Here is a 25,513-nt window from a genome sequence, read left to right on the forward strand (position 1 = left end):
TTGACGGACGAACGTGTGGTGATCGAAAGGTGGAAGCAGCACTACGAGGAACATCTGAATGGCGCTGAGAGTACAGGCAATGAAAGTCAAGGCAGCGGAGGAGATGACTACGTCAGTTCAGCGGACGATGGAAGCCAACCAGCCCCACCTTGAGGGAAGTTAAGGATGCCATTCAACAGCTAAAGACCAATAAAGCAGCTGGTAAGGATGGTATCGGAGCTGAGCTCATCAAGATGGGCCCGGAAAAGCTGGCCACTTGCCTGCACAAACTGATAGTCAGAATCTGGGAAAACGAACAGCTACCGGAGGAGTGGAAGAAAGGGGTTATATGCCCAATCTACAAGAAAGGCGACAAACTGGAGTGTGAGAACTTTCGAGCGATCACCATCCTTAATGCCGCCTACAAAGTGATATCCCAGATCATCTTCCGTCGTCTGTCACCATTAGTGAACGAGTTCGTGGGAAGTTATCAAGCCGGCTTCGTTGACGGCCGCTCGACAACGGACCAGATCTTTACTGTACGGCAAATCCTTCAAAAATGCCGTGAATACCAGGTCCCAACGCACCATCTGTGCGTTGATTTCAAGGCGGCATACGACAGTATAGACCGCGTAGAGCTATGGAAAATTATGGACGAGAACAGCTTCCCTGGAAAGCTTACCAGACTGATCAAAGCAACGGTGGATGGTGTGCAAAACTGTGTGAAGATTTCGGGCGAACACTCCAGTTCGTTCGAATCGCGCCGGGGACTAAGACAAGGTGATGGACTTTCGTGCCTGTTGTTCAACATTGCGCTAGAAGGTGTCATGCGGAGAGCCGGGTGTAACAGCCGGGGTACGATTCTCAACAGATCCAGTCAATTTATTTGCTTCGCGGATGACATGGACATTGTCGGCCGAACATTTGCAAAGGTGGCAGAACTGTACACCCGCCTGAAACGTGAAGCAACAAAAGTTGGACTGGTGGTGAATGCGTCAAAGACAAAGTACATGCTTGTGGGCGGAACCGAGCGCGACAGGGCCCGCCTGGGAAGCAGTGTTACGATAGACGGGGATACCTTCGAGGTGGTCGAGGAATTCGTCTACCTCGGATCCTTGCTAACGGCTGACAACAACGTTAGTCGTGAAATACGAAGGCGCATCATCTGTGGAAGTCGGGCCTACTACGGGCTCCAGAAGAAACTGCGGTCGAAAAAGATTCGCCACCGCACCAAATGTGTCATGTACAAGACGTTAATAAGACCGGTAGTCCTCTACGGACATGAAACATGGACAATGCTCGAGGAGGACTTGCAAGCACTCGGAGTATTCGAGAGACGGGTGCTTAGGACCATCTTTGGCGGTGTACAAGAAGACGGTGTGTGGCGGCGAAGAATGAACCATGAGGGCAGGGCATGTTGCAAGAATGCCGGACAACAACCCTGCAAAGATGGTGTTCGCTTCCGATCCGGCAGGTACGAGACGACGTGGAGCGCAGCGAGCGAGATGGGCAGACCAGGTGCAGAACGACTTGGCGAGCGTGGGGCGTATTCGAGGATGGAGAGATGCGGCCTCGAACCGTGTATTGTGGCGTCAAATTGTTGATTCAGTGTTATCTGTATAGATGTAGACTAAATAAATGAAATGAAAGTATACGTAAAGGCTATAGGATCACTCCAAAACCGAACTTTTGATAGAAGGCTCGAAGACACATAGTATTATATACCAATCGACTCAGCTTGACGAATTGAAGTGATGCCTGTATGTGTCTGTACAAAAAAATGTGAGACACACTTTTTTGTACTAAGCATTCGACGCGGAATCCTAATTTTTCGCTATTGAAAATTGGCCCAATCGGCCATTGCGTTCCGGAGCTATTAAAAAACATAATTTTTTTCCCATTTTTCTCAAGGGTCCCCCCTTGGAAATAAAAAATTCAAACTCACAAAAAATGCTACAATGCATTCAAATGAACGCAAATAAATGTGAATTGATGGAAATAACTGAATCTATCTCCCTAAAGTGCAATTTTGACTTCTTTAATGTGCTTTTCTTGTTCCATTTTATAATACACGAGAAAGGCACTATCACCGCTAAGTGGATTATTCTGGGATTTTATTAAACAAATTTAAAAACTTTATCAGCTTAACAAAAATATCTTTAGGTCAATAAATAAATAAGTCAACCCAACATGCTAATTGATACTACACCCGGTTCTTTTTTTACACGGGTGGGTTTTAGTTGATTACGACCTTTAGCGTTGATGAAACTATGAGTTAAACCCATGAAAAAATTCACAAAAAATCAAAGAAAATTCAGGTGGTATTTAAAACGCTGTGAAAAATCAGGTTAACCGGGAAATTGAAGAATACCAACCGTGTAAAAAAAATATTGGGTGTAATCGTTTTAGTAGCAATTAGTGTCAATCAACATGTAACCAGCTGCTTAAAATCGTTTTGGTAAATAATAAAACACTATTATCGGGACCTAATTATCATGAGTTATCAGCATCATGTTTAGTGAGCTTGATACGATTGTCTTTTCTAGGGCAAAGTATGTCGAAGGATTATTTAATAGTTTTAGGGGAATAGGCCATTTAGTGCAGTTAGGGAATTGTATGACATTTGGACAGTAATAACGGCTGTATCAACACCCAAACTCAAATCTCATCTCGCACCATCAGAGAATTCTCGTACAGTCGTCTTATGAACCCTTACGATTCTTTGTGGCTATCAACCACTTGGGTCTCAGTTCGAAATAGCTACAATCCTCTAAAACATGATATGAAATGTATTCAATTAATTTCTTGTCTCTGCGGATTCCGATACACAATGGAATCTGTGTGCCATTCTGGTGGTTTTGTTTGACGAGCAAAAGACTTTCGACTACAGTACCACGAGCGACGACAGACTGGAAGTCTTCCACAATGCTGAAAGCCAACCATCGCTGGCATATTGTTATTTTTATCGCTCCACCATTAGACTTGACCGAGCAGCAGTGGGTATCATCATCATCATCGTCGTCGTCGTTGTCAGTTGGGAAGGTCAGGACTGGGCTCTGCAACAGACAGGCAGAACCATTCCATATCATTGGATCGCATAACAGTGTTTCAATAGAAAAGGAAAGTGGAACAGGATGAACAATTTGAAAAAAATGTTTGTCATAATCCACATTATAATAATTGGAGCTTCCCTCTATAAAAACATAGTCTGAATTTTAATGTGTCTGACAAGTTGAACTATAGATCATTGCTAGACCAACATTTGAAAAGGGCGTAACAGCCAAAATTTATTCCTTCTGATTCCTCGTCTACATGTACAGCTATATACGTAGACGAAGAATCAGAAGGAATAAATTTTGGCTGTTACGCCCTTTTCAAATGTTGGTCTAGATTGGATAAATATCGCAACAGTGTTCCTGTAAAAGAGCGTATTGAGCCATTCTCCTTGCGTGTATGAAATCCCATCCGAAGTCTGAGAACGCGGGAAAAGTGTGTGAAGCGTTTGGGGTTTGATATTTTGTTCTTCTGCTTTGGAATGGTTCTGTTCTGATGGATTTTGGCTTTTTGTGCAAAGCCTGGCCATGTTTCAACTGCAATTGTACAAATCTAGACCAACATTTGAAAAGGGCGTAACAGCCAAAATTTATTTCTTCTGATTCTTTGTCCACATATATAGCTATATATGTAGACGAAGAATCAGAAGGAATAAATTTTGGCTGTTACGCCCTTTTCAAATGTTGGTCTAGAAATGTTCAACTGCAATCTTTTAATTGTTGGCTCCAGAAACCAAAGGAGTAGGGAGGATGACCATTTATTACCAAGAATGATGATTATTTTCTTATACTGCCTTGGAGTGAATGTTGCGATTGGCAACAACGCGGTTTTGGCTAGCTCAGTGGATGATGTGCACTGGCAAACATGTGTACTTAATGTTGCCTTGGACTTTAGTCAATTGTACATGGTATTCATTATGAGGATTGCGCCTCCGAAAATATCTATTTGGTATTATTAATGTTTACATGACTTTTCATTTGACTAAAAATACCATTCATCTCGCTGCCAGTTGTTTCAGAATGGTGGCAAAACTATAAACCTTTATGCCAACATCTACTTAAAATCGACCACATCTAAATAGATTTTATGCCGACATAATCATGGGAAATCAAGATTCTATCAAATAAAATAAAACACTACATTTGATTATTTCTTAAACTTAGCTTTCTCCAATACTAATTCAGCTTTGCGAACATTTTTTTACTATAGTGATTTTTTTTACTATAGTGGACCCTCCTTAGCCGTGCGGTAAGACAAAGCAAGACCATGCTGAGGGTGGCTGGGTTCGATTCCCGGTGCCAGTCTAGGCAATTTTCGGATTGAAAATTGTCTCGACTTCCCTGGGCATAAAAGTATCATCGTGCTAGCCTCATGATATACGAATGCAAAAATGGTAACCTGGCTAAGAAACCTCGCCGTTAAAAACTGTGGAAGTGCTTAATGAACACTAAGCTGCGAGGCGGCTCTGTCCCAGTGTGGGGATGTAATGCCAAGAAGAAGAAGAAGATTGAAAATTAAACGTAATTGCAAAATTATTTAAGAATCAATAGCTTTAATCAATAACTATTGCTCTATAATTATTTACAGCGCCATTAAAGTCTACCAAAGTAGAACTTCCGAAATCGATGTTTCTATTGAACAAGCACAAGCAATCGCTTGAAAACACACACAAACTGCCTGAAGCGGCCGTCAAACAATTTTCATGTGTCCTCGAAAACGACCGTATCAAACTGAAAGCTGTGAAATCCATTAAACAAGGTGAGAAAAGGCAAACATCCTTTCTTCCTCGTCCGCCAAACCGTGAAATGGAAAATGCTGCCGAGAGCCGAACGGCGGCAAAAAATTGAGCAAGCATAAATTGATGGGGTCCTTGCAGATTCCACCATTATTTATTCATTCATTTATCGGGTGGCCAAAATCTTACCGCACAGTTTGCGAAACTCAAATTGAAAGTGAATGAATGGGAAACGTCCCTCCGGGCTAACTGATCCGAACGGAAAGTGTGCTCGATACTTGGGACAGAGATTAGCGATAGGAAATCTCGACTAATACCGAATTTATCACGTCACAACTTGGAAAACTTTTGCCTCCTAAACACCCTTCCGCCCTCCGGACCACAGTAGCATCTTCATCATCGGCTCGAACATAGTAATAAATCCTGCAAGGGGGTTGACCTTCTTTCTATTCTTTTGCTGGTAGTTCATTCATCTCGATGGTTATTATCATCTCAAATCGCCCCCAGCGATTTGTCCATCCGCCCATAACATTTCCTCCTTGTGTTTCCTTATGGTTGAAGCCTCCAATGAAATGTGGCATGGGAGGCGACAAAAGCTTCAATATACCTTCATTCTTCAGGACTAACCAACCAAACCATAGAGAGTAAATGACTCGAGGAGGGATTTTCTGGCGTTCGTTCGTTGGATGCCACTATGAACGATGTGAGCTGTAGATTCTCTGTAGGCAGGCACATTCCCAACTATTTGAGATCAGTATAATTGATCTGAATGACTGTTGAGATGAAAATGAGAAAATTGAGTATTAAAAAGTCCGGGGAGAATAATTGTTCACAGAACAGGGATTCAACTCTTGACTTTTTTTTCTATCTGATTGTTGTTTACTTTGTAATTATCTTTATTTGGGCGACTATCCTTGCGGTAAGATGCCTCTGCAAAGCAAGACTATGCTGAAAGAGGTTAAGTTCGATTACCGGTCCTGTCTAGGAAATTTTCTCGATTTCCTCTGGCATAAATGTATCATCGTGTTATTTACGAATGCAAGTATGATATCTAGGCTTGTGCAGGCCCTTTTATGAAATCCGAATTGGCATTTGAACACTCTTGGATATTCATGTGAGCTTTGAAACCAGGATTTATAGTTACCGTGAGGCATTCGAAATCCGTTACACCTAAGAACTTCAGTATATGTAGAAGTCTCTAGAAAAAAAAAGAATCGAATGTAATTGAAATGTGTGTCGTTGGTACAAGTGCAGGTTGTTACAGAATCGAAATCCGTACGGTTATTGTTCGACCTAATATTTGAATTAAAACAAATTTATTGACTAAACAACCACTGCTCATAATTCAATACACATCTTGAGAAGCGAGTCCTTTGCTTTATGTTCCGCTCATCGTACTTTATCCATTGCTATTTGCAATTTGAACACAGTAACTTTTGGCACGGTCATTGTATGGTCAGCATGCAAGCATATGACCAAAAGCTCAGCAGAAGGGTGAAGAATAATAATAAGAAAAATGCAGAAGATAGATGAAAAATGGAGAAGGAAAAAGGAAAAAGAAGAAGGAAGATGAAGAAGGAAGAAAAAACAATTGAACAAAACAACAAGAATATTTACTTAACGGCTCAGCAGTCTTTATTTGTAGAAACGAGTTTATTCGATGCCCAACGTTTCGACACGGGGTTTTTGTCTTCCTCAGGGGACACAATCCGCGTGACGAAACGTTGGGCAACGAATGAACTCGTTTCTACAAATTAAGACTGCATAGCCGTAAAATAAATATAAAAGTTATAGTCGACCCTGCATCAATAATAAAGAAGAACGAGAAAGAAAAATAAAGAAGATGAGCGAAGAAGTAGGATAAAAAAAAGAATAAATCAGAAGGATGAAGAAGAGGGTGAAGAAGAAAAATAAATAGAAGGCATCAGATAGATGAAATATGGAAGCAATATAGATAAAGAATCTCCAGAGGGGTCTCCAGTAGCCTTGCGAACAACGGCGTAGGATTGTCAATCTGGAGATGGCGAGTTCGATTCTCAACACCCTGAGCATAGTGTATCCATTATACTTGTTACACAAGATACATACTAATGCAGGCCATCTATGCCTTTCTTCGCTCGGCTGATATCAAAGTCTAATGCCTGTGTTTTTCTTTTTCTCAGTTTTTTTCTCCGTTCGATTCTGTTTTTCTGTTCCGTGTACCACAAAGCCCTGGCCATCAGCGATGCCAGATCTACGGAAATTTCCGTAGATCTACGGAATTGAATGCTTTCTACGGATCCGTAGATAAAAACTACGGAAATTTGAAAATTTCTGCGGAAATCTACGGATTTTTTTATTAGCACACTTTTAGTTTCAATTGATGTGGTTTCACATTTAGTTTAAGTTGAGTGAACAATATGTGTAAGTTCCTGATATACGGGTTTCAATCTAGAGGGACAGACCGTTACAAATATTTATTGAAAATTATGTCCTATTGGTCTCCGAATGGTCAATGGGACTAATGGGAGATAATAATAATTATTTTAAATCTTCAAAAACTTCTTTACTGCCGTGAATCGCATTGAAAATGATTCTTGTGTATGATCCATGAAGCCTGTTGCAAATAACCAATTCATTCAGTGAAGTCGAACATCCTATTTAAATTCTTGAATAACACTCTTACTCTTGTGTTCTAATCCTGAAGTTAAGTTTGAACCACCGTGTGTGCAATCTTTGTGGAATTTAGGCGGTCCTTTGAAACGTATAGTTTTCCAATAATCTGGCTCGAAGGACCATTATATTGAATTACCGGCCCTCTCAATATAGAGAGAGATAATTAGAGTGCGCTGCCATACCCGTAATTAATTTCAAGGATCAAGCAAACCCAGTCGTCTAGTTTCGTGGCTGTAAAATTCATAACACAGCTCAAACATTTATTAAACATTTTATCACATATACATCGTTGCCTAAAAAAATATACTGTCTGAGTTCAACTGGGACACAGTGCACGCGACCCACTAAACTGAATATTTTCCCTCAAATTTGTTTGGTTACGCTAAAACTATTCTTAAAAATGTTTTTTCACCAATTTTCATGAATTCTGGAGAAAATCCCGAAAAAATTCTAGAAGTCTAGGATTTTTTCAGGACATTCCATTTGACATTTCAATGTAAATTCCTTCGAAAAACTCTTCATGGATTCATCCGGAAGTTCCCTAAGGAATTCTTTTAGAAACTCCTGCGGTAATTCCCTTAGCAATTCTCTCAGAAATTTCTTTACGAATACTTTTCGAAAATCCACTCAAGTTCTCCCTCGGAAAATCCTTCAAAAATTCATTTGTGAATTCTTCCAAAAATATTTTCGAGGGCTCCTCGAGAAGCTCCAAATGATTTTAAAAAAATCCGCCACTATTTCCATGGCATATTCTTCCAGGAATACCTTCGAAAAAGTTCTTGTAAATTTCTCCAGAAGTTTCTTCGAAAGTTTCTACGGGAAATCCTCTGAAAATTCTTCTTGAGACTTTTGAATGTCGAACATTCTCTAACAAAACTTTGGAAATTCCTTTTGTAATTCGTTCGGATACTCCTAGAGCTTCGTCCTAGAATGAACTACTGGATGAATTTCAGAATAAATGGAATTTTTTGTGTAGCAATTTCAATAACAAATAAAATTCAATAAAAATAAAATAATTTCTGAATTAATTCCAGTAAAAATTTCTGAAAATATTACTAAAGGATTTTTTGGAGGAATTCCCTTAATAATTCTTATGATACTTTCTGATCAAATTTCCGGAATAATTCTTTACGGAACCTACTAAGGTTGTCCTAAAAAAAATCCCAAACGAATTTGTGGGATGTTAGTGGAATTCTAAAGCAACTACTTTAAAAGTTAAGAAAATTATTTTGAGCTTTTTAGTGGAATGTCTTCACTTGTCATAAGACGAGTTTGTACCTTCCCATTTAATTCCACCACCACTCTAGTGGTGGAATTAAATGAGACAAACTCGTCTTATGACAAGTTCTTTAAAAGGTTCCGAAGAAGTTTCTGAATTCTGGATCTGAAGGATTTTCCAATAGAAGTCCTGTTGGAATTTTAAGATGAATTCCTGGAATATTTTTTTTATGGAATATCTAGAGGAGTTCTGAAGGAATTAAAAAATGAAGGTGTGCCTGAATAATGTTTTGGATGTAGGTTTTCCCATAGAATTGTTTAAAGTATTTACAGAAAAATGTCTAGAAGACTTTCCAAAGAATTTCTGGATAATTTTTCAAATAACACCAGGATGATTCCTTCAAGGTTTTTTTTCGAGGAATTTCTGGAGAAACTCCTGCATTTAATAGAAGTTTGGTAATGGATGGATTGTAATCTCGACATTACCGACATTACCACAACTATAGCATCGCCATCGCTACAGAGCTCAATAAATGTTTTGAAAAATAGAAAGTCCATAATATTAATTATGTTAAATAAAATGTGAAACGGTAATATCAGCGTTGGAAACAGTTACTATCAAAAAGATGTTAAGCAACTGCCATTACGGCGAGTGTGGAAGTGTGTATATGGTACTATGCTTTATTTCTTTTTAGTTTTTCATGAAAGTTAGGATATAACAAAACCAGTAACTATAAATTTTGATGGTTAGTGGTTTTGTTGTTATCTAATTTCTATGCAGAAAAGATGGAGATCAGTCGTGTAATTTTCTGTATACTGTATATAGAGGAGCGCCGAAAAAGAGGCAGCCATAATTTTTGAGCGAATCTACGGAATTGATGTTGAAGCAATCTGGCATCGCTGCTGGTCATCCGGAAGATGCTCCATGCCGAACAAATATCGAGCACGACGCCACGCAAAACCGTTTAAAACGTCAAATGCCCGGATGAGCCTAATAACCTAAACCCATATTCCTACCCCGTCCGTCCTGAACTAAGTAATTTTTAACCTTGAGTCACCACGAGTATTATGGTCTACGTCCCCCTTCCCTACTAACTGTTAATGATAAGATGATACTCATTGTAAAAATATCATACTAACGAATAGCGGCTCCGCAAAGTGTCACACACGACTGACCCTACCAAACAAATGAAATGGTTAAAAAAAACCCAACTCAATTCACAGAATAGTGATACTGCCTTTCTCGTATTTAGTCAAGACACCAACCTTAAATGGCGCTTATATACATAGTTCGGTTCGATGTACCATTTTCTTTATAACTTTCAAACGCAACGGTCGATCTTCATCAAATTCAATAGTGATCAACTAGGCTTTGCCCTCTGTCGAATAAAACTTGTTGCGAGAAAATCGGTCAAGAATTACTATATGAAAAGTTGTCTAATGTTTTTCTTAGCTTTTGTGCACACACATACGCACACACATACACACGCACATACACACGGACAGACAGACATGTTCTCAGTTCGTTGAGCTGAGTCGATTGGTATATAACACTATGGGTCTCCGGGCCTTCTATAAAAAGTTCGTTCTTGGAGTGAAATGATAGCCTTTCGGTACAACTTTGTTGTACGAGAAAGGCAAAAAAGATACATGCAATGGCGGAATTCCAAGTTGAAAAGCAGGCCAAGTTCCAGTTGGAATGTAGAGCCATTGAAGAAGAAGAAGAAGAAGATAGATGAAGGAAGAAGAAAAAAGAAGAGAAAATAAAATAAGAAGCAGGAAAAAGAAAGAAGAAGAAGGAAGGAAGGAAGAAGGAAGAAAAAAGGAAGAAGGAAGACTGAAGAAAAAAGAAGAAAAATGAAGGAATAAGAAGGAAGACGAAGAAATAAAAAAGAAGGTAAAAGGAAGCACTAAGAAAGAAGAAAGAAAACAATTAAAATAGAGAAATGTAAACAAGAATCAAAATGGAAGTGGAATGAAGACAGATGAAGAAAAAAGAAAAGAAAGAGGAAGGAAGAAGGAAGTCAGAAGAAGGAAGAAGGAAAAGAAAGAAGAAAAAGGAAGGAAGAGGAAGGAAGAAAGAAAGCCATTAAAATAGAGAAATGGGAACAAGAATTAAAATGAAAGTAGTGAGAAGGAAAAAGGGAGAAAAATGAATAGGATGGATGAAGATGAAGGAAGTACATGGTGGATGAAAAAGAAGAATGATGCAGGGGGATGCAAAAGACGGAAGAAGGAGGAAGTAAGAAGGAAGAAAAAAAAGACGAGAGCAGGAAAAAAGAAATAATGAAGAGAGAAAAATAAAGAAGAAAGAAAGAAGAAGGAGATGATCAAGGGAAGAAAGAAGAAGAAAAATAGAAAACGAAGAAAGAAGGAAGAACGAAGAAGGAAGAAGGGAGGAACTAGAAGAAAGAAGGAAAATAAAAAAGAATAAAGAAAGAACGAAGAAGGAAGAAGGGATGAACTAGGAGAAATGAGGAAGATAAAAAAAGAATAAAGGAAGAAGGAATAAAAAGAAGAGAGAAGAAATAGAAAATTAAGCAGAAAGAAAGAAAAAGGAAGAAGGATGGAGGAAGGAGTAAAAAGGAGAAAGGAGAAGATATAAGAAAGAAGAGAGATTGAAGTGAAAAGAATTACAGAAAACAAATTAGAAGGTTGTAACACGACCACCACTTAGACGTAGGATTGCGTAAAGTGTAAAATATTTATTTTGAAATTCTGGAGCATAAATCAGTAAGCAACACTGGTGTGGGACTGTTGTGAATACTTACGATTCCATCGTTTTTTGTATTTTTTGCACGAGAAGGACACCAACACCGCTAGGTGGATTAATCAGGGTTTTATATTTAATCCTGGTCCTGCAAAAAAAGCCGATTTTCTTTCAACAATGCGTCTTTACACTCATTATTAGCACCCAAACGTTAGTCCGAATATTTGGTTGAAATTTCATTTGACTGCTGCTCTGCCGTTATCTGAAAAAGTGACGTATACGCCATTTTTTAAAAATGGTGTTAACGATTAGTACTCATCGAGCTATTTAACAGAAAAATGGATAACATAATGTTGTAATTTGGCGCTTGCGTCACTTTCTCAGATTACGGTAGTACTACTCGATAATTTTTCGCTGATCCTGATAAGAACCGATTTACCTTTACCAATACGCCTTTCTAATTACTAACAGCAACAAAATAATGGTCCGGAATTTTCACTTGTCGGCGGCGGCCACTCAAAGATTTGCTTTCTGCCGAGTGTTGTTGCCAACGACGCCCAATCGATTATTCTTTTTCCGCTGGGACCGGTGGCATCGTTGCGACAGCGATTGTGCAGCCCTCGTATCCGCTCTATGTGAAGTTTTGTTAGAACCATCCCGTATGTTGCACTATATTGATGTCTGTGCTTGCGATGCACGTACGGGATTGGTTGGTTGAACCATTGTTAACAGTGATCGGTAAAATTTAAATTTTCAATGGTTTAGCTTCATTAATACATAATTTTGCTTTTAATAGTTGTCGATCTGTAGATACCAAACTCTTCAAAATCGATTTGAAAACGACTGAGTTACTGGTCTGGTCGACCAACAAGGGAATTTGCTGACAGATATAACTGAAGTGGCTGCCAGGTGGAAGCAACACTTCGAGACTTTGTTGAATGGAGGAAGTGACGGTGCATCGGTGAACAGAATAAATATTAGCGACGATGGACAAGCTGTGGAGTCACCTACACTAGATGAGGTTAAAAAAGCTGTTAAAGAGCTGAAAAACAATAAGTCTGCGGGGAAGGATCAGCTCCCGGCTGAACTTCTCAAACATGGCAGTGAGCAGCTTTATGAAGTTCTGCACCATATTATGTCGAAAATATGGGAAGACGAGGAAATGCCTGCTAGCTGGTTGGACGGCCTCATTTGCCCTCTCTTTAAGAAAGGGCACAGACTGGAGTGCGCCAATTCCCGAGGAATAACCCTCCTTAATTCGGCGTACAAAATTATGTCCCGTATTCTGTTCAACAGATTGAGACCGCTTGAAGAGTCCTTCGTCGGCGAATACCAAGCAGGTTTTCGTGAGGGCCGATCAACGACGGATCAAATGTTTACCCTGAGACAAATCCTTGATAAATTCCGGGAGTACAACTTGCAGACACATCATCTGTTTATTGATTTCAAGGCGGCGTACGATTCAGTGAAACGGAATGAATTATGGCAAATGCTTGACCATGGTTTTCCGGCGAAACTGATACGGCTGATTCGTATAACGTTGGACGGATCGAAATCAAGTGTAAGGGTTGCTGATGAAATATCGACGTCATTTGTTACCTTAGATGGATTAAAGCAGGGTGATGCACTCTCGAATCTACTGTTCAATATAGCGCTCGAGGGAGCGATTAGGAGAGCTGGTGTGGAAAGAAGCGGTACCATTATCACAAAATCGCATATGCTCCAGGGATTTGCGGACGATATCGATATCATCGGAATTGATCGCCGTGCCGTGGAAGAGGCTTTTGTGCCTTTTAAGAGGGAGACAGCGAGGATTGGACTCACGATCAATACCAGCAAAACGAAGTACATGGTCGCTGGCAATGAACGTGGGTTCATAAACGGTGGTGGTAGCGAAATGGTGCTGGATGGTGAAACATTTGAAGTGGTAGAAGAATTTTTGTATCTTGGAACATTAGTGACGTGCGATAATGATGTTACCCGCGAGGTGAAAAGGCGTATTGCAGCTGCAAATAGGGCTTATTACGGACTTCGTAACCAGCTTAAGTCCCGTAGTCTGCTAACGAAAACAAAACTCGCACTGCATACTACTCTGATTCTTCCGGTGGCTTTATACGGCCATGAGACATGGACGTTAAAGGAGGCTGATCGTAGAGCTCTCGGAGTGTTTGAGCGTAAGGTGCTGCGGACAATACTCGGCGGTAAACAGGAGAACGGTATCTGGCGGCGTCGCATGAATCACGAATTGTACCAGGTGTATAAAGGGCTGGATATTATTAAGCTTATTCAACACGGCAGACTACGGTGGGCTGGTCACGTTGTTCGTATGCCGGAAGAACGTCAAGCGAAGATAATATTTAGTAGAGAACCCGGAAGAGGCCGCAGACTTCGTGGAAAGCCGCGTACACGATGGCTTTTTGGAGTTGAAGAGGACCTGAGGGCGCTCAATGTTCAGGGCGACTGGAAGCGATTGGCCCAGGATCGAGTCCAGTGGAGAAGGATACTCCATTCGGCGTAGGTTCATCGAAGAGTATCAAATATCAAGTAAGCGTTACTGGTCTATACTTCCTAATCATGTGCATTTTTTTTTTTTGCATATTGACCCTGACTCGGACAATAATCCGGCAAAATTACTTTAAAACAATTTTCCCTGTCATGAAAAGTGTATTATTCTACATCTCTTTTCTTTCGTGGAAAGGAAAAGGAAAAATAATAAATGGTTCGAAAGCATAGTCATTTTTAATTATTTAAAAAATTCAAAAAAAGCTCATTTTTCTAATTCTAATAAATAATTTTAGACGAGTTGCACGTGCAAATTGTTTTAATTTTACTTAAGTTAGAGATACAGAAGACAGCCGTACTGTGGATATCGAGTTACGTATCTGCGGAGTTATAATTAGGAAATGGAATTCAAATAAATAGAACTAACTGATCTTATTGCCAGGTTAATCTAAATTATAGTCTCGTTATGTCTTTTCCATTAAATCACGTGGACCAAATTACTGACTACGGTATCCTATAGTGAAAGGCGCCAGTGTGGCTTTCACGTGTGATGAACCTCTTCAGTCGCCACTACATAAATCAAACTCCACATTCAGAAATAGCTCGTCTATTTCGATTCAGAGGCAAAAAGCACGCGAGTAAACACGTGGGACTTCCCTTCTAACCCTGCTGGAAAGAAAATTAACATACTTTCGACCGTGAGCGTTCGTTCTCCGTTCGTTCTTTACGCCAAGATTTTATCTGTTGCTCGTGGGCATTTGAATGGGGTTGGTTCCATCACACCACCGCATCTTCCTGTTATACCGTTCAACACTTAAGGCAAGAGTTGATGCGAGAGAGAAAAGAAACGATTTACTGACCCGGGTGGCAAGGACGACAGTCATACGATAAGAAAAGAGATCCTGCTGCTTCGCCGGTTACAAGTTCATCCTCTGACGAGGATTGGATTGAGTATCGTGTGGATAACGATATTCATTGCTTTTCGACTTGTGTGAGGTCTACATGTCTCATTTGGTGCTAAATTGACCATTCGAATAGGGTGACCTTTATCACATGTCTTTAGGGGATGATATCTGAAATACTGTAGGGAGAACATGAATTTAGTGAGTGTGGCTGCATAATATGTGTGACGGTTATTCTTCAGGTTTACGAAACGATAATGGCATTCTGAAACTGTCGCGGCTAAAATGATTGATGAATTAAGTAGGTCACACTCATATAGTCGCTTTGATTACCCGCAGTAGATTTTTATAAAGAAGTACTTGTTATTCAAAAATAACCAGATTCAATGTTCGGAAGTTCGCTTTCTTCCGAACAGTACATCTCATCCAGTCGAAAAACAGCCTTCCAATACCAGATTCAATGTTATTTGAGCTCCTGTAATCAAATCAGCTGCTTCGTATACTCCCCATAAAAGGCAATAGTATAACTAACTTCGTCGTAAATTTAGTCAAAACTGATGCTCATGGTGAAATTTTTCTGGATAATACTAATATCTTTGGTATTAAAGTTTGTTTTGAGAATAAGACCTGTCTAGAATCTATGTTATTTCTTTACAAAGTAAACTTTTGTATGATAAATACTTCTTCCCGTCTGTTTAATCAAATCAGCAAATTGAATGCCAATTTTTTACGACCTTTTAATGGACTTCACTTAAAAGGTTCAATTATCCCGAATAATTGTGCTTCGAGGTATACGGATTTCTACAAGATAATGACAAAAAACAATACAATCAAAGTTGATTGCCGAAGGTTGTGGTTACCCTGCAACACATTTGTCAAACCAAATTTTTAACATATTGTGCAATTGCACAAATCGAGTTTCAGACATAGTAAACAAACATTGTTAATAGAAACTTGTTATTGAAATGGCGAAGAGCTTACAATAGTCTGCGATACTGTCAATAAAATATTAAATCATTGTCCATGCTTGCTAATTGAACTTACAAATTGCCTAGAAGCAAACCTAATAATAGCTTTGTTCCGGTAAATTTCTCTCACCCCACTTTCGCCAAATGAAAAGCCCCTCTGAAGGTAGGAACGCGACGGTAAGCCTCTCGGGATTAAACAATAAAGATTCATAATTCCGTTATCGCTTCAATTTTACACTTCCTCATTCACTTGCATCCTATCCGAGGATCCCACCTTGTCAGTCACTGCCTAAACATCCGACTATATCGCTCGACGGATCTCACTCAAATCCAATGATGTAATTTAATTTAGCGTTAAACGACACTTGAAGTAGCGAGCGGAACGGCTTCTCCCGCTTTTCAGGATTTTATGATTGCGGTGATTTTCACCATCTTCTTCGGGTGTTTCGGTTGTACAACGTCGTTCCACACTGCACTGCGATATACTTTTTCTCTTTACCTCGTAAGCACTGCTGTTATTCACATTGTCTACTCGAGTGAATTGCTGTAAAATACGATACTGAAAGACAAAGACAAGCATCGGGAGAAAAAAAATGTCCTTATCATCAAAGAAAAACTTTGGATATGGGGACTACGTAAATTGATTCAACTTTTCGACTTTGTTGAAAAAAATCTAATTTAACCACCTGAAGATGATAATTCCTTTCTCTCCTAGTAGCACAGATCTCACTGAATTGATTGCAGCAACCTTTAGGTGACCAGATTTGGTTATATATGATCCACAGAAACTCGTCTTGTAACAAGTCTGATTCACGATATATCGTCATTAGCCAAGATATCAACCTCTGTGGCGTTTTACAACAAAATTACGAGTTTTCAAATTCCATAATAACGGTTTTCAAGAAATTTGAATTTATCATTTTTTTCTGCGAGATCTCTGAATCGCGAACGATTGGCATCAAAAAGCATATTCATTTACATGTTAAGATGACATATATTCGATATATTTCGAAATTGTATGTGTTACATATGTAAATGTATTACAATATTTAACTGAACAATTCGATTCGATAAAACTGATGCAGAAGATTGATTTCCCAATATGAAATTACTCCTTTTCTACACAGCCTAGCTGTAAGTGAAATTATTAAAAAAGCAACAGCTTTGTTGTACGAAAGATGCCAGAAGCAAAATTTAACGTATCCTACATAAGAACACCGAATCACCCAAAATAGAAAACGTTAGGTTTCATTATATCGCGATTGAATTTTTATAACAGTTTGATTTAGGTGGCTTCTAGCGCACGGCCAACCGGTCCCGTCCAAAAACTTCTATCTCAACATTTGATGGGATCCATATTCAAAGGGGCATTTTTTATCCGACAATGCGGGTACGGTTCGCTGTCAAGAACAATCGATTTTGTGCCATTGTTAATTTTATCACATTTCCGTAACCGGTGAGATATTGTAGCAGCTTCTCAGGGAGATTTATTTGACAAGGGAACGCATTATGTGCTATATTTGAATCGGCTCGTGCTTGAGGAACAAACTGCTGTGTCGAACGATTTTGATTATTTATGGTAGGATATTCAAAAAAGTTGCATCTTATGCAGAAAGATATAAAAGAACACGATTCCGTACTTAGCAAATTAGCATTTGAATTTATGTCACTCTTTGAAAGTGTTAAAGGGACAAAAAAAACATTATCAGATCAGACGAGTGAGAACATTGAACAAATTTCCTCAATGCAATGTGCTATTTTTATTCATTACACGTTCTTTTTTTTAATGCATGCATTCATCTCTTAGACTACGTGTTCCGTGTTTTCTTAACACTATCATCCTTATTTGCTTTGTTACATTTTTAGTTATTATAAGGTACTATACCACGGACGACAAGAATCATTTTTAAAATTTTATTTTGAATCCTCTGAAGTGCCTTCTTTCTGGTATTGCAGCAACGGTTTAGGGTCATTTGGCCGAATGCCATTTGGCCGAAAAGGTCATTATGCCGAATGCCATTTGGCCGAAAGGGTCATTTGGCCGAACGCCATTTGGCCGAATGCCGTTTGGCCGAATAGTTGAAATACGTTTCCTTATGAAGTGAGAAGTTAGTAGTGAGAAGCAAGAAGTGTTTGTAGTGGGAAGCAAGAAGTGAGAAGTGACAAAAGAGAAATGAGTAGTATAAAGTTATTGGAAGAAGGAAAAAAGATGGAGGAAGAAGGAATATGAAAGAAGAAAGAAGAAAGAAGGAAGAAGGGAGAAGGAAGAAGTTAGAGGATGGAAAAAAGAAGAAAGAAGAATGAATCAGGAGGAAGGAAAAGGAAGAAAGAAGAAGAAAGAAGGAATAAAGAAGTAGGAAGAAGTACCACTCGTAAACTAAGGTCAATTTTTTTAACTATTCGGCCAAACGATCCGCTCGGCCAAATGGCCTGACACCTGCAGAAACTAGTCCATATTGGCACAGCATACAACATGGCTGGTCTAAAAATTTGTTTGTAATTTAAAAGTTTGTTCTTAAGACAAAGTTTTGATTTTATGTTTATAAGTGTCTACACTCAATATATTTGTTACATTTGGCTTGAATGCCTTCATTGTGACTTTTAAAAGTTAATTTTTGATCTAGCCGAAGTCCTAAATGTTTAGCTTCGCTTCTTCTTCTTCTAATTGGCATTACATCCCCCACTGGGACAGAGCCTCCTCGCAGCTTAGTGTTCATTAAGCACTTCCACAGTTATTAACTGCGAGGTTTCTAAGCCAGGTTACCATTTTTGCATTCGTATATCATGAGGCTAACACGATGATATTGTTATGCCCAGGGAAGTCGAGACAATTTCCAATCCGAAAATTGCCTAGACCGGCACCGGGAATCGAACCCAGCCACCCTCAGCATGGTCTTGCTTTGTAGCCGAGCGTCTTACCGCACGGCTAAGGAGGGCCCACAGCTTCGCTAGACCAATTAATTGGAACCCCATTCATTGTGACAATATGTCTGCTAGAAGGTTTCAAATAAGAAGCTCTCGGTTTATATGGGGAAATTATAAGGGAAAATTATATTTTTTCAAGTAAGTGGAGAAAATTTCCAAACTTTTTTGCAATCTACTACAAATGACACGAAGGCTTCGCCCTTTGGCTGAGAGGCCCGTGTCATCTGCAAACAAAGATTTTTGACACCCTGGTAAATCAGGTAAGTCAGAAGTAAAAATGTTATACAATATGGGCCCCAGTATGCTGCTTTGGGAGCACCAGTTCTTACAGGTTACCTATCCAATTTAGAATTCTGATAGTTTACCTGCAGTGATCAGTTTTATAATGTACAGAGGAAAATTAAAATTCATTAATTTTACAATCAAACCTCCATGCCAAACACTGTCAAATGCTTTCTTTATTGTCGAATTCGTTTTTAAAATGTTCCAACCTAGGTTGGAACCAGTTCCAACCTAAGTGCTGTCAAAGTGTTTTTTTATTCGCTCAGGTTGGAACCAGAGACGTTGTTTATAGATAGAGACCCGCAAACAGTGAAGCTGAAAGTACTAAACGAACCGTCAAACGCGGTACCAAACGATCAAAGTAAACAAACATTACCAATCGATACTAAATGCAAGATAGGTATTGTAATTAGAAATTATCAAAAAGTTTGAAAAGTTCAGTAAATGAAGATGTTTTTAGAGTTCTCATAGCAAATTTGTATATGGTATTTAATCATATTTATTGTTGAATATAATAAAATGGTGCTAAAGAAATGAAAATTTGTAGTTGGAGAAAACGAAATAACTGCTCTCACTGAGAGTCACTTCAAGTTCTCACAAATTTTTATGCTGCCGACCGCAAAGAATTTTTTTTGTCTGCTGGCCATGAAGCCAGAATTGCTTTTATTCTCTCCGCGTGTCTCTATATAATACCATCGTCTCTGGTTGGAACTAGGTTGGCACTAGTTCCAACCCCAAAGCTGTCGGGTTCGCACTGTGTTGTTTCACGGTTTTGCACCGGGTTCACCAATACAACTGTACTACAAATGTCAAAACCACGTGGGTGGGTGGGACTGGACGGAATAAACAAGCAGAAGGGAGAAACGAAACTATCTGTTCATTAAAATGAAATGCGCGTTGACGATCTTTTTTTCGGGAATTTTGTGATATTTGTTATTGTGCTTTAAAATGAAATTAATCCGGTACTGTTGTCTAGATTCAGTTTTAAAAATAATTGTTAGGAAAGTTATGTATTCATAAGTTCATTCAGGTTTTCCTCACAGATGGTGTCCTAAATTGGGTCGGTGGATGGAATTATGTAGTTTGGGAATTCCCCTTGAAACCCGTTCACAAAATCCGCTAAGAATATTTCTTATGCAGAATTTCTTTTGAAATTCTTCCAAAAACTCTTTCGTGCGTTTCAGAATTTTCTTGGGGACTTCTACCAGAAATTACTTCAGAAATTCTTTCAGTAATTCTTTCTTGAATTTTTCGCGATATCTTTCAGGCATTCCTCCATATTTTTTCCAAGGGTTCCTTTCGAGATGAATTCCTTTGAAAATTCTTCTAGGAATATCTTTGAATACTGTTCCAGGATTTTCTTTGGAAGTTGCTCCAGGAATTTGGAAATTCCTACAATATAATTCCTTCAGGAAATCCTTCTAGAATACAGGAACTTACTCGAAGTATCCTTCAGGAATTGCTCCACTAGTTTCGTACATAAATTCCCCCGGAAGTACTTTGAACAATTCCTCCGGGAGATTCTTGATAAATGAAAATGCACGGGGCCCAAAATCCGGCGGAAAGTTTTCCCTAGGTGTGAGGCTACCTTTATCAGGTGAGGTAGCGAGGAAAAAATATTAGTGAATCCTGGAGAATTTTTATTGCATGCTTCTGAGTGTTTTCCGAAAAAAAAAAACTTTTGCAGAAATTTACGGAAATACGGAAAATACGGAATTCTTGGTATAAAAATGTGCAAGCGATTATTGAAATATAATTAAATAGGGGAACTGTTCCGATCTCCATCTCACTGGACATATATTCATCTCAACGGGAAACAAAGAAATGCAGCACCAATTTCGTCGCCTCTTTTTGTCAACATGCGTGCTCACTGCTGAGAAAAATCACAAAAATGATAAACAATCCAAATTCCTTTCCATTGCTTTGTTTTTGATGGGATGAATATCCACCCAAAAGTAAATTGCACTATCCACAAAAATCAGTTCACGCACTTAACAATAGGCTTATCCAACCGTTTCTACATGTTCAGTATTTGAAAAGAAATCGCGCGCAAATATGATGTTTCAAGCATACGTGACAGTACCACAATGATGTATAAAGTTACCAGCCTGGTATGATCACGGTCGTGGTATTGGTCCCACTCTGGGATATTTACCAATGGCCATTGGTTTTGAGGTGCGGCTACTTTTTAAAATTAGAAACATGACAACTAGATTTAAAAACATCAAAGATATCTATATAATAAAAATGAAATGGTCTGTGTTCGTATCCGCATAACTCAAAAACGGCTGAATAGATTTTCTTCATTCCTTCAGCAAATATGTTTGTTGTCGTTTCCGATGTGTTTATATGATATTTTCTCATGCGAAAATTACGAGTAAGGTTGAGTAAATCATGAAAAACTGAAATTAAGAATCGTACGGAAATTTCGCATTGGCCGTTCACAACACGAATTTTCGCCTACTATATGCAGGACAACGTCTGCCGGGTCGACTAGTATTTAATATTTATGTATCGATCATCCACTTTTTGTAGCATAACTGTATCAGCCACACAGCCTCTTCGAAACATCATGGTTGTCATGGTTTGTCAGTCATTGGAGTGGATTGTTTGCATCTTGGTTTGCATAAAATAATTATCAGCATGCTAACTTTGTTGATAACTGTCACTGTTACTCTATTCGAGAACCAAAATACTGGCCTTACCAGGGAATCAATATTCGAGCAACGCCTAACAAAATACCCTTTGTCGTGAACAAAGTTTGTTACTAACAAACGCACCTCGCAACAAGCCTTTGTCAGAACCCAAAAACAATATGACAAAAATCATTGCTCTGATATTTCCGAGAATACGATGCTAATTTTATAATCCTTTGTTCGATTCTCGAATATTTCCATAAAAGCAGAAACTATGATAGCTTTAAACCAAGATTTGCTGTAAAGATAATGCAACAAAACGGGATGAAAAGTTAGCAACAAAAGTGTCTTCTTTTTTGTTGCTGACAAAAAAAAATCGTATCTTTGTCATTATTATCTCCGACAAAAACAAAGCTTTGGTTTTTTTTGTCGCTTGTTTCGCATGCGCATCCAAGAAAAATTGATTTCCTGTTTAATACCAACAATATTTTATTTTTGCACGTATGTTTTGACGTAGGACTTACGTCTCTCTTTACTATACCGGGTGTCATTCCAAAATATTCAAATCGACCGCGTTACGCTGTGTTGAAAGATTTTAACGTTAATAGCGTTCGTCTCAATGGACGAATTTCTGCGGTAAGCCCCTCAATTGACAGATTTCAAGTATGCCTTTCATGTCCATGCTTGATAAGACCTGAAAAACTTGTTTCAATAGGCATGAAACTGTTTTCAATGAAAAACATTGAGATCAAGGGAACCTATAAATATGGGTACCGCATAATTCTTGCATCATTCCATTACCACGTTCTCATTGGTGCAGACACCAGCGAATGAGCAGCCGCTGGGTCTGCCGAGAAGCCATAAAACAGCGCAACGCGATTTTTTCCTTTCATTCTAACCGGGACAAGCGAAGCAACCGCATCATCGATTGAACAGCACTCACACCTTTTAGCAGGGAATGAAGTCTGCACCGACCGCTTTTTCGGCTCGACACCATCGAAGCCACCATCATCAGCCGAAACCTAGCCAGTACAGCAGCAGTCCACCCTGCAGACCCGACGAAGCAGCAATGCTGAGCAGATACCGGCAGCAGCAGCAGAGTCGAGCCGAGACCGGCCGGCATCGGTGATGAGCCGAGACAGGCTGAAGAAAAGCCACATGATGCAACATGTATGTCCAAAAAACAAACGGTTCTTAAGAAAGTCAGAGATCAATATCAAAGCTTTCAATACCCTTCGGGATAGAAATTGTACTTGGGTGCCAAATCCAATATTCTAGTGATAAAATTTTATGCGTGATTTTCATAAACAGCGTCAAAACTAACAGTGGATAATTTTTCTGATTTAACCGCGAAGTGGACGAAGGACTTCGCTTGACCATGCCTTTAAAGATTCATAAGATGTCTAAATCTCTCACATAATCTTATTTGGATAAAAAAAACACCGATAACAGCTCAAACATTAATAAACTATCAATCGATTTTTATCAAATGTTGGATTTTTTGGTACTGATAAAAAATATGTAGATAAACATTGTTTGATACTGACCGCACACAAAGCGAACGTGACTGAATGATCGTCCCATGTTACCAATTCTAAATCTTATCACCCGAAATCCCATGTCCGGGTGTTTCCTTCCATCTACTACTTACAATGTTGTCTCAGAAAAGAACACGTACTTCTCCCCTGAACTGCAATTCTAAGTTCGCTTGCCCGGCTTATTGGCCTGTATCCTGTATCAAGCGAAAAGTCCCGTTAGGAAATAGACGCCAGCAGCGAGCAACAAGCGTAAAAAAGAAGAAGCCCTTCTCGAACGCGTTGATGATGATGACGCTTTGGCTGACAAAGAAGCGGGATACAAGACACTGGCTGATTGGCCCACCAATTGGGAAGCAGAGAAGATTCAAAATAAGGTATAAAAGAAAAGTGCATTTGCTCGCAGAGCATTCAGTCTTTACACCACCACTAGAAATTCGCGGTTCTTTGAAAAGATCGTTTTCTTACTTTTTGCACTTAGCCGAAGCAAACAGCCTTTTTCAAGGCTCTAAGAGTTAAAAATAATGTTCTCCTTCAGTTGCTATCGCACGGATTAGGAGGCCCTACATCCCCTGCTGGGCCAACTTGTGGCTTATTTCAGGCAGTCCTTCAGTGGGAAGGTTGCCACTGTCGAGGCTAATATTCCGTGACCGGACAGATACTTCCTGAATTGTTTTTGATGATTCTTGTTCGAGGTAGATTTGATTTCTGTGTCGGTTTGATGAGAAGATTTTGCCAAGGAATGGTATGCAACGCCGATTATTTATCCAAAATAGTTGATGTGAGAAATTTGGACATATTATGTATCTTAAAGGCATGGTCAAGTCAAGTCCTACGTCCACTTAGCGGTTATGTCACAGACATTACCCATACTGTTCGTTTTTATGTTAGGCTATAAAGAATTGTTAAGATTTGAAAATAAACCAATTTGGCCTTTCATCAGACTTGCTAGAACCTAACCCTAGTAGCACAATTCCGATCGATTTTGTTGCAGCAACTCCAATGTGACTGGATTTGATCGCATATAAGTCACATTGACTGGTAAATGACAAGCGCGCTATTCGGGAAATATGTTCAGCTTATAAAGGGTTCAATTCCCTCCGATATGGGTATCAAGTCTCCCGCAAGTTTTGAAAATGCCAAATTTTCTATCTTTTAGAAAAATCTTTTTTTTATAACTTTCATGAAAAAATAATTTCTTCCAATGATGTTTTTGAATAACTAATTAAACTGTTCATCAAGTCCATCTTAAATCGTATAAATTTAAGCATTTTACATCGAGATACATCCGAAACAAAAAGTGGGGTTCGTATGTGTCTAGCTTCCCCTATAAAAAATCTACGAATGCTATTAATTTCCTGAAAAAAGTGAACCTACGAATATATGGTATTTTCGTATTTTTGGTGTAGTTTGTAGGAATCAAATATGTGTGTATGTTACAAGGGCAATTTCTTTAACCAGGAGGATATGTGTATGAGAAAAAATGCAAAAATGCAAAAATTATTTCCTCCTTCTCTTTTTTAGAAACCGGAAACTCGAAATCATCGTGAATTAAAATGATTCTTCATCGCATCGGCTTTTCATGAAAAGCCGCAATCCAATTAAGTGCATATATTTAGCACCATTCCATACTTATGTGTCTCATTTCCAAAATCAAAATCAAAACTAACATAAGAGTTACAGTTCAGTTTAATAATTTTTAAATAACCCTGCTCATAGAACATAATTATTATTGACAGAAATCGAATTGTTTTTGACAATCCTTCATTGGTATTATTGGATAACACCGGAGATTCTTATGACCAGGAGATTTTTTAACCTGTAGCTTTTAAGTTATTTTTTTTTTAATTTGGGAAATGAGAAGCATCTTAAGTTTATCAGAAACACATGTCACTCACATTATGTCGGTAAAAATATGCTAACCTCATTATGCGTCTTATTCGAGTCACGTTGAGTAGCTTTTAAGCAGTGACCCAAACTGGTTTTTTGACGCATTGGAAAGCAATAATAAAACTATTATTAAAACTTCAAAGCTAACAAAAAGTTTAGTTTTAAAACATGGTTTATAGGGTAACCGTACCCTTAGTGGAGGTAGCACCAATAGTGGAGGTAGTGGGGTTTCAATGAGATTTATCATATTTATACAAGTTACGATGGTTTCAGTTAATGCGTCTTGCTTTAAATACCCTGTTAAATGCCACTTATCTTAAGATTTCGCTTGAAAAACTATTGAAAACAATGATTTTCCTTAACAAAATTGACTCCCTTGCACCTATAGTGGTGCAACTGTACCAATAGTGGCGAGTTTCATAAGAAATTAATAGATAGCACCACTACACAGTGGTGCGTTTGGCTAAAATCGTGAACTTTTTATTTTACCACTTCAGGGTGTTATTTTTTGGCATCGGTGTC

The 25,513-nt window shown here is 38.8% G+C and overlaps 1 protein-coding gene across 1 annotated transcript in view; it reads right to left on the bottom strand.

Moving 5' to 3' along the window:
• LOC134226284 (gamma-aminobutyric acid receptor alpha-like) overlaps nucleotides 1-25,513 on the bottom strand; it is a 239,071-nt gene that overhangs the window by 207,626 nt on the left and 5,932 nt on the right. The gene's annotated exons all lie outside the window — the stretch shown is intronic.

Source organism: Armigeres subalbatus, chromosome 3, assembly GCF_024139115.2.
Source record: "Armigeres subalbatus isolate Guangzhou_Male chromosome 3, GZ_Asu_2, whole genome shotgun sequence".
NCBI lineage: Eukaryota > Metazoa > Arthropoda > Insecta > Diptera > Culicidae > Armigeres > Armigeres subalbatus.